At 39.2% G+C, this 10634-nt stretch overlaps 1 pseudogene; it reads left to right on the forward strand.

The window, feature by feature from the left end:
* Positions 1-37: 37 nt before the first annotated feature.
* On the forward strand, positions 38-6636 carry LOC114712895 (DExH-box ATP-dependent RNA helicase DExH7, chloroplastic-like; annotated as a pseudogene).
* Positions 6637-10634: the final 3998 nt, after the last annotated feature.

The following is a 10634-nucleotide window of genomic DNA, read 5'->3' on the forward strand; positions in this document are numbered from 1 at the left end:
GGTTTTTCAGTTTTCCTGCGCTGCCACCTGCTATCACCACCGCAGACAAAATGCCGCCGAAGAAGAACAAGCAGAAGCAGAAAGCCAACTCAGCTTCGTCGTCGAAAGCAAAGTCACAGTCCTCCTCATCCGGCCCGAGGCTGCAGATTTCGGCCGAGAACGAGAATCGCCTCCGCCGTCTCTTGCTCAACTCAGGCCGGTCCGCGCCATCTCTTCCTGCGACGGACGATGCTCTTACCAAGGCTCAAAAGGCGAAGAAGCTTAAAGCTCTTTACGAAAAGCTCTCCTGTGAAGGTTTCAGTAATGATCAGATTGAGCTTGCTCTTTCCACTCTTAAGGTATCTATGTCTGGGCATCGTTGGCTACTCGGCGAAAGAAACGTGGAGTACGAACCATTGGTCCTTCTGACTATGGGGAACCTGATTATCGAAACATTTCTGCTTAAAAACTAATTGAAACTAGAATGGCGTGGTAGTTCATATGTGTGTAATATAGTTGTAGTGCGAGAAACCACACTCCAATTTCTTTCTCATTTTCATTCCTTTATCTTAACTTCACTCGAACACATTTTTTTGAAAGCAAGGACTTATTTGGAGGATTATAACTCAAAGTAAAAGGCTTTTTGCGTTCCATTTCCTGCACTTAGGAAAATGATAGAAGATAGGAATAGATCTGATGCGTATAATGCCAAGTCCAACTTAATCTATTTCTAGTCGCTTGGTTTCGTATGACTTTCAGCTTCCGTTTCTGAGAAACTTAAAAAAGTGGAGTTTTCCCATTTCAACCATTCCTCTTTTCTTCTTTTCTTGCTTGGGTCCCCTATGTTTTGCCGTAGTAACAAGTGTGTTATTGTTTCAATTTTATCTTTTTCATATACCTTGCCACAATATTTTCAACTATTGATCGTGCCATTTCTTTATTGATATTTCAAGTTTGTATTCTGTTTTACTGTTCTCTGCAGGAGGGTGCTACATTCGAGTCCGCGCTTGATTGGCTATGCTTGAATTTGCCCGGGAATGAGCTTCCATTGAAGTTTTCTTCTGGAACCTCGCTGCATTCTAATGAAGGTATATCTTTACTTCCCTTAACGATATTATTTCTGTAAGATTATTTTAGGTTTGTTTGTAGTAATAAATTGTTAGGTTTTTGGCATTTTGGATACTGAATTTCTTATCCTCAATGCCTTGATAGGAGGTTCTGTTGGCGTTATATTAAATCAACGGGATGATGGGATCCCTTCGGTGGATGAATCTATTACAACTAAGGAAGAAAGTCCAGAATTTTCTGTCATAGTCAAGAAACAGTGGGATGATGATACTTTAGATTCTCGCCAGCCATCTCAAGCGGATTGGATCAGGCAATATGTAGAGCAACAGGAAGAGGTAAGTTCAAACACTGGCACCAAGTACGTCTCTACAAGGGGCCTGAAAGCATCAAGCTACTTGTAAAACTGGAAATATGATTAACGAGATAACTTTTATCACAATGTTGCAGACTCTAAGGATTCTCTCCACTTCGCAATTTTCTGGTGCTTGAGTGTATTTTATGTTGTCTTTTGGCGTGAACCTAGCCATAAATGTTATTCTAGAGATTAATTTCATGTTTGTTTTAAGATCAGAAATGTGTACTTTGTCTGTCATCAGCAAACATTAGATATGAAGCTGAGAAAGAATTCCACTGACCTATAATAGTACCAGACTTCAGGTCAGACGGGGGAAATGTGCCCAAATGGGTTTTGCTAGGCCTTGGATTGGTTGGCCTTTTCTGAGATAGAAATTGCTGGTGCTTATTAGGTTTCCTCAGGAATTTGTAATTGCCTGATTAAAACATGTTTGCGATGTGCAAGATAGAGCAATCGGAGCCCATCCTTTGGTGCCTTAGTGCCAGTATTGGTCTTTTGGGTTTTGGCCTACCCTGTTAAAGAGAGAGTCAAAGAGCGAGATAGCTTAGAAACATGACTTTTGAATAAAAAAGACACGTATATAGATGCATGCTGCAGTTCTAGGTCTTGTGTCTGATTTGAATGACTTAGACGCCCTTGAGACTGTCTTGAGAACTTCATGTTTCCATATCCTATAACAATAACAATTCTTTATCTCCCAGTTTTGATCCTTTTTCATTTTCAAGCGCTAGATTGCATCATGTACGGCCTTTTGCTAAAACCTGGGGCGACTTGTATATTGTCTTCCATGAAAGGTTCAATCGTAGAAACTTTTGGCCATCTTTTTCCGGTCCCATTCTAGGCTTTTAGCCAATGACGCCACTAACCATTACCAATTGCACACTGACAAGGAGATTTATGATCGTTTTTTTTTTTGCTAAAAATGAAGACTTGAAAGCTAAAATAGTTCATAGATCCACCCCCAGGTCTTGTTAAAGAAACCAAATGGCCTATGCCAAATCTACCAAGCCACCTCATGATGTTGACAAAGATGGTTATTTATCTCTGAACTCCTCAAACACATCACTCACATATCTGGTGATAAAGCCTATTAAGCCTGCCGGCCTTATTATCCAATTTACAGTTCTCCTTTTTTCTTGATAAGTTACTAGTTTGATTTTATTATTTGCAGGACGAACATAACACTTGGGAAGATGACATTCTTGAGGAGAGAACTGCCAAGAAGGAGGTATTTTCTTTCCTGTTGGTATCTTGTATGGTTTCTTGGAGAATATTAATCGTTATTTCACTGTAGCTTATAAGTTTAAAGGTAGCATTCGGTTTTGATTTCCTTTTCATGGTTCCCCCCCTCCCTGTTGAGTTTTTAACATGCTTAAAAGTACACATGTTGAATTATTCTTCTCTTGTTCTATAATTCTTCCTTTATAGAAAGGCACTTTTTTGGTTAGCTATCTTACTCATATTTGTAGTTGTTTTTATTTTACCTTTTGTGTTACTTATTTGCTGTCCATTATTTATACAATAAGAAGTTTAAAGTTTTATGTATTCTGTTCAATGAAGCATTTGGTAATTTGTTGAATTGATACAGCTTCCTAGTTTAGGTGACCTGACTGTTGGATATGGCTTTTTTTCGTTTTTTAATTTTAATTTTTTTTAACTCATTATAAGAACTTTGGATTTATTATGATGAAGGTTACTTATGTTTAGTTTTAGTGATCTCTTTTGCATTTAAGCGGGGAAAGAACTATTTGTCAGAAAGTTAACATCTTTGTTTTGCTTGGTCTTTGTTAATTATGTTGTGATAATATAACAGTTGAGTATGAGCTGTTTTCAGAAAGTTAATGCTTTTGTTCTGTCTGGTCTCTGTTAATTTAATAGTGATCGCTTAATGTTGTTCAGATAGCTTGAATGAGTCTAATTTACCCTTGTCTTTTATGATAGGCCTGTGAGCCTCGATCTTATGATGTTATTGCCAAAGAGTACCTTTCTGCAAGGTTGGAAGCCACAAAAGCCAAGGAAAATAGGGATAAGAAAAGTCAGGAGCTGGCAGGCAATATTATCCGGAAACTGAAACAAGAATTGGCTGCTTTAGGTTAAGTTTAACTTCATTTTCAATTTCAAAATTTTGTAGCCTTTAACTCATCTCATATGCTTTTACTGTACTCTGAGCAGGGTTATCAGATGAAGCTTTAGCTGCACAGCATGAGCTGGAAATAGCTTTTAGATCCACATCTGAGGAAAGATCTTCAGGTCCTGGGCCTGCTGATTGCACTAAAGAAGAAACTCCATGTGAACCAGAAGGTTATCCAACTGTTATTTTGTCATCTGATGAGATAATAGCTGACAAAAGTGATGCAAAGCAACATAATGTGAAGGAAAATCCTTCTAATTCTGATATTTCGGGTGCACAAGTTGTTAGAAAGGATTCTGCTGAAGAAGAAGCAGATGATGTTGAACTAGGTGGTTTCTTTTTGGAGGATGCCCCATCTAATGAAATGTTGCCTTCTGATATTTTGGAAATACAGAAAAAAGAAAAATTAAAAAATTATGCGAGAAGAAGAATTTGGAGAAGTTAGATGGCATTTGGAAAATGGTAAGTTCATAGGCTACAGTCAATGGCACTGGATGAGTGATTTTTGATGATAGTCAAGCATCTGAATTACTTTTAATCATTTTACCTTGTTAGGCTTGGAAATCATACTAATGGTCTTGTGGGAAGGGGCAGTTTTGAGGAAACCATATACCTTGTTGAAACAGGAATCAATGACACGAGGGCAGTGATATTTTAATTGATGGACGTACACATTTTGTTGGGCAACTTGCATGTATTCTTTCTCTTTAATTTTTGCAAAATAATGAATGCTATTAATATCCTATTTGAATTTAGGACCCTTGCGTTCTGTCATTTGTTTTTGAGCAATATTTTCTTGGGCAACTTGTTCCTTTTTTTATCTATATACCTCTCTTTATGTCATAATCTGATAGTATTTTTCTTCTCTTATCATATTTTAATTAACCGTAGGGGGACCCTCCCAAAATTCCCAAAGCTGTTCTTCATCAACTATGTCAGAAATCAGGGTGGGAAGCTCCAAAATTCAATAAAGTTCCTGGCAGAGGAAAGAATTTCTCCTATGCTATTAGCATATTGCGCAAAGCGAGTGGGAGGGGGAAGAACCGAAAAGCTGGGGGGCTGGTCACACTTCAGCTTCCCGATGGAGATGAAACTTCTGAATCTGCCGAGGTTGGTTCTTATTCCTCTCATTTTCATGTTTCTTCTCAAGCTTTTTTGATAATCTATAAGGAATGAAAAGATTGTTGAGAATAAACGATATGCTAGGTACCTCTATGTATTATTCTCTTTTCTTGAATAAATTTTTTTCCCCTAAAAAGATAAAATAATTTGCTTAATATTTTTTGTGGTACTTGAGTCGCACATTAAGATATTTTTGTTATGCATGCCTAAAAAGGTTAAATAGTTTGCTTCATATTTTTTCTATTCACAAATCTTAGAAGGCTTAGGGCAACAGAGATCAAGCTTAAGATCATTTGGGTGATTAATTGGGTTTAAATGCTTTGCGGATGGGTAATTCTGTAAGACTATATATCATTGAATGTGTCACCTCACCTTAGAGGAGATTAATATTTCTGAGGCCACTCCCCAGGCCCTGATGGATCCTAATTTTAGCTAGTATCAGTAATTGTGCATATTTCACATCCTAACCTTTGACTTGTTGGCCAAAAAGAAAAATCCGTACCTTTGACTGAGTGGTTTAAAGTGATATTTGCCTGTATTTGAGGGGTGCTTTCTTTTTGCATAAGTGGAAAAAATAATTAATTGATTTTCCTGTTACCTCTCTTTGTGGACTGTTTCTGAAGAATTCTCTAGCTCTTAGAACTTCTTTGCAAGGTTCTATTTGCACCCAATTTATTCATGTTATTATTTCCCTATTATGTGGAACAATTCTTATTTTCTCTCCATTTATGCACTTGTTAGCTTTATTTGATTGTAGGACGCACAGAATAAAGTGGCAGCATATGCGTTGTTCCAGCTGTTTCCTGATATCCCTGTTCACCTACCAATTACAGAGCCGTATGCTTCACTTGTCATGCAGTGGTTGAAAGGTTGTTTTCCTTGGTTATCGTTTTCATCTTTTGATTGAATCTTAGTCATAAAATTTGCATCAATAAACTTCAAGGAGATGAATTCGGAACGACAATAAAATTTTTACTTCTATCATTTTTTTTCCTGAGGATGTCTATGTAAATCTTTTAAACCATTTTTATTACGATGTTGTTTGTTTTTATGGTAGATATAGTGCCATTTTGTTCAAAGTTGATTCTTACTGCAATAATTCAAAACTTTCAGGAGACTCATCATCAAGGATTGAAGAAAGGGAGGAAGATCGTCGGTCTGGTTTCGTTGATTCACTTTTGAATGTGGATGGTTATAGTGAGACTGCATCTGTTGATGATATATATCATAAGGGTCCAGAAAATTTTGATATACTTGTCAAAAATAAAAACACAATTCCTGCCAGTGTTGAAGCAAAAGCTCAGAGTAAGTTTCCACTTTTTATTCAGAGTGCTTTCAATTCAATATTCAATAATTTTTCAAAAGGAAGGAAGCACATTTTGGATTTAAATATGGGCGCTAGTTGTGTAGCATTGTTCCATTTTGAGACATTCTGGGTTCCTCCAAGTAGCCTATTTATTTCTGCATCAGTAGTAAGGGGGACAAATCAAAATTCACACATTTTTGTAAATGGTGAAAGCCAGTGCTCAGATGATAATGCCAATCTTTTTGTAGATGGTCACCTTAAATCAAAGATAGGAGTTAGTTGGAGTCACCTGGAGTTCCTTGGGAGCTTCCTCCCCGTTAAAGGTCTCTCATACATTTGTTGCCAAATTTTTTGCAGTAGACTATTGTGGTAATTATGAAGATATGATACCTCAATAATATTATTATTACTGATATAGTGATATTAGAATATTATTGCTAGAGATATTATTATTATCATTGGGATCATATCAGATTTGATTTAATTGTATTTATTAAAGATTTGATTGTATAGCTCATATCTTGGTGTATCTCATGCGATCTCCAAGACCAGTGTATATATTGGTGCATATACCTCAGTAATAGATTATCGAACTGTTCAGATCAGCCTTGCTCTACATGGTATCAGAGCGGCAGGCATTCTTCCACTAAGTTCGAGCCTCTGTTCACGTCATAACCTCCAGCGACTTCATCTATGTCGCTCTCCGGTGCCGACGACACTAAGGCCGGGGCTCCCTACGGGTTGAGTTCTGGCCAGGAAGGTTCTGCTGGTGTTCCCGCATCGATCGTCTCCGACAAACTGAGCCTCACAAATTATCATGATTGGGCTCAAGCGATTAAACACGTTGTTGGAGGCAGAGGGAAACTTGGTTATATTACCGGTGATACAGTGAAACCCAAAGATCCGAAATCTCCTGAGATGAATCAATGGACTATCGACAACCATCTTGTATCTTCGTGGTTGATCAACTCCATGTCTCCCAACATCAAACGGAGCTTCATGTACCTACCGACGGCCAAGGACATATGGGACGCAGTTCGAAACTCATATTCGGTAAGCAAAGACCATTCACGCTTGTTCAATATTCAACGAAGAACGTGGCGCTGTGTACAAGGGGCGAGGACGGTGCATGAGTATTGGCTGGAACTTGTGGCTTTATGGCAGGAACTGGACTTGCTCAATGATGATAAATGGGAGACCCCTGCCGACGTTGCACTCAATCAAAAGAACACTGACAAAGGTCGTCTCCTTCTCTTTCTTGCTGGATTAAATGACGAGTTTGATGCTGCCCGTGAAAGAATTCTTGGCACTACCACCTTGCCATCACTGCAAGAAGCATATTATGAGGTACGTAGAGAGGAATCTAGACGAGAAACTATGCCTACTGATTCAAAACTTTCTGCTCCACCCTCCGCTGCCTTTGTTAGCAAACCTATTGATTCCAGCTCTTCAAGTACGCCAAAACCTACTTGTGAACACTGCAAAAAGGTAGGACATACCCGTAACAAGTGTTGGGATATTCATGGAAAGCCTGTAGATTGGAAGCCACGAAAGAATAAGCCTCGTGCAAATCAGGTATCACAAGAATCTGATTCAAATTCTAATCCCTCGACTGATTCACCCGCTTTGTTTAGCAAGGATCAAATGAATCAAATAGTCCAAGTCTTCAGAACTCTCCAAGCCGAACAGAAACCTGTTGGGGCTGCATCTATGGCCCACAAAGGTATACCACATGTTGCTTTAAATACCTCACTTCTTCCTTCAAAGTGGATTGTTGATACAGGAGCATCCGATCATATGACTTCGAATGCAAAAATGTTTGTGACTTATCATCCATTGGCGGGGAATAAGAAAATAACTACGGCCACGGGCACACCTTCCTCTATAGCAGGAATCGGTTCTGTTACTTTATCTGATTCTTTGCACCTTGACTCTGTGTTACATGTTCCCCATTTGCCTGTAATTTGCTGTCCATTAGTAAATTAACTAAACAAGCAAACTGTTCGGCTCACTTCTATTCCACTCATTGTGTTTTTCAGGATCTCGCATCGGGAAGACGATTGGTTCTGCTGACGAATATGATGGTCTCTACTACCTAGATATGTCCACCGTGAGTGCATTATGTTCCCGGATCAGCAACTTTGTTTCAACTTCTCAAGAAGATAGTCTTTTATTATGGCATAAGAGAATGGGTCATCCTAGTCTTTCATATCTGCAACAATTGTTTCCAAATTTATCAATGAATAAAATTCTTTTTTTTGTGAGACTTGTGTTTCTGCTAAACATCATCGTGTTCCCTTTACTTCTTCTTCCCCGTACAAACCCTCTCATCCTTTTTCAATATTCATAGTGATGTTTGGGGCCCTTCACGCATCTCTAACCGCACTCGGTCCAATATTTTATCACATTCATTGATGATCATACCTCGCATGTGTTGGGTCTATCTTTTAAAAGACAAAACTGAGGTTCCCAGTGTTTTCATCGACTTCTATAACTATGTTAAAACTCAGTTTAATACTTCCGTACAAGTCCTTTACACAGACAATGGCACAGAATACTTCAACCACTCCTTAAACACCTTTCTGGCTAAAAACGGGGTTGTTCACAATAGCAGTTGCCCTCATAGCCCACAGCAAAATGGAGTAGCCGAACGCAAAAATAGACACATTTTAGAAGTTGCCCGAGCCCTACTCTTTCAGTGTCATGTTCCTCTTTTTTTCTGGGGCGATGCCGTCTTAACCGCCATCCAACTCATCAATCGCCTTCCTAGTCGTGTGCTCTCGTTCACTTCCCCACTTGATGAATTATAGAAAACTCACTCGACTACTCACTTGCAGTCTACTCTTCCACTTCGAGTCTTTGGTTGTCAAGTGTTTGTTCATCGGCACCATCCCTCTTCTAAATTTGACCCTCGAGCCACCAAATGCATCTTTTTAGGCTACTCCTCATCCCAAAAAGGGTATAACTGTTTCGATCCGGTGTCCCAACGTTTGATTGTTAGTCGTGATGTTACCTTTGTCGAACATGAGCCATACTATCCTAAGCCTTCAATTCAGGGGGAGTACTGGAGTGAATTTCAGCCTATGGAGCCATGCCTTCCTGAACCTATTCCGCCATCCTTTCCTGAGTCTTCTTCTTCCTCACATGTGCCAACTGAAGCTCATAGATGGGGAAAAATGTACTCACGACGACATCACTCGAGAGGTAACCATCATATCTCTGAAGAAGTTCCCATCCCTAAACCGGTGGAAGGTCCTGAAGGTGGTACAAATAATGAGAATGAGGTCAGTAGTACTGTGGATGATCTTGACCTTCCTATTGCTCTGAGAAAGCGGCCAAGGGTATGTACTAAACATCCTATTGAGAATTATGTCTCCTATGCTTCTCTATCTCGAGTTACCATGCACTTGTGACTAATCTCGACAGTATTACCATCCCTAACAATATTCATGAAGCCTTGGCTATTCCTAAATGGAAACAAGCAGTGATGGAGGAGATGACAGCATTGCAAAAGAATGGAACTTGGGAAATAGTAGAGCTACCTAAAGGGAAGAAACCAGTGAGTTGCAAGTGGGTGTTTACTCCCAAGTACAATGCTGATAGCACTCTAAACAAGTTGAAGGCTAGACTTGTTGCTCGTGGATTCACCCAAACACATGGGATTGACTACAATGAACATTCGCGCCTGTAGCAAAACTTATACTATACGGGTACTACTCTCGATTGCTGTGAATTAGATTGGCCTCTTGAACAACTTGATATTAAAAATGCTTTCCTTAATGGAGACTTGAGAGAGGAAGTGTATATGTCACTCCCACCAGTTTTTGATGAGGGAAAAAAAATCAGGTATGTAAACTCAGAAAATCTATTTATGGCTTGAAGCAGTCTCCTCGTGCTTGTTTTGACAGGTTTTCCAGTGTTCTCAAGGCTGAAGGGTATAAGCAAAGCCTATCTGATCACACTATGTTTGTATCTAGACATGATAATCTCATCACTATTATCATTGTCTATGTGGATGATATTATTGTTACAGGGAATAATATGAAGGAAATTGATCGGATAAAAGGAGCCCTGAATAAGGAATTTGAAGTCAAAGATCTTGGAAAACTGAGATATTTCCTTGGCATGGAGGTTGCACGGTCTAAGGAGGGGATATGTGTGTCTCAACGAAAATACACACTTGATCTTCTTAAAGAAACTGGTATGCTTGGGTGTAGACCAAGCAAAGTACCCATTAGCACCCATTAAAAAAGGGAAGATACCCACAAAGAATAAGAACAGATGCGGCCAAGAGGAAGAAGCAAGAGAGAGAAAGAAGTGACAACAGATAAAGAAAGATATCAAAGCTGGTGGGAAAACTCATTTATCTCTCCCATACTCGTCCAGACATACTTTGCTGTGAGCGTTGCCAGCCAACATATGCATGATCCAAGGAAAAAGCATATGGATGCAGCCTACAAAATATTAAGGTATCTCAAGGGACCCCAGGCCGCGGCTTATTCTTCAAAAAGAGTAACATCAGATCAGTTGAGGTTTATACTGATGCTGACTGGGCAGGGTCACAAGAAGATAGCAGGTCAACTTCAGGATATTGCACATTTGTATGGGGAAACCTCGTTTCTGGCAAAGCAAAAAGCAAAAGGTTGTTGCTAAGAGCAGTGCAGAATCAGAAC

This window comes from Neltuma alba, unplaced genomic scaffold (assembly GCF_004799145.2).
Source record: "Neltuma alba isolate B1F8T4 unplaced genomic scaffold, ASM479914v2 tig00011398_pilon, whole genome shotgun sequence".
Lineage (NCBI taxonomy): Eukaryota > Viridiplantae > Streptophyta > Magnoliopsida > Fabales > Fabaceae > Neltuma > Neltuma alba.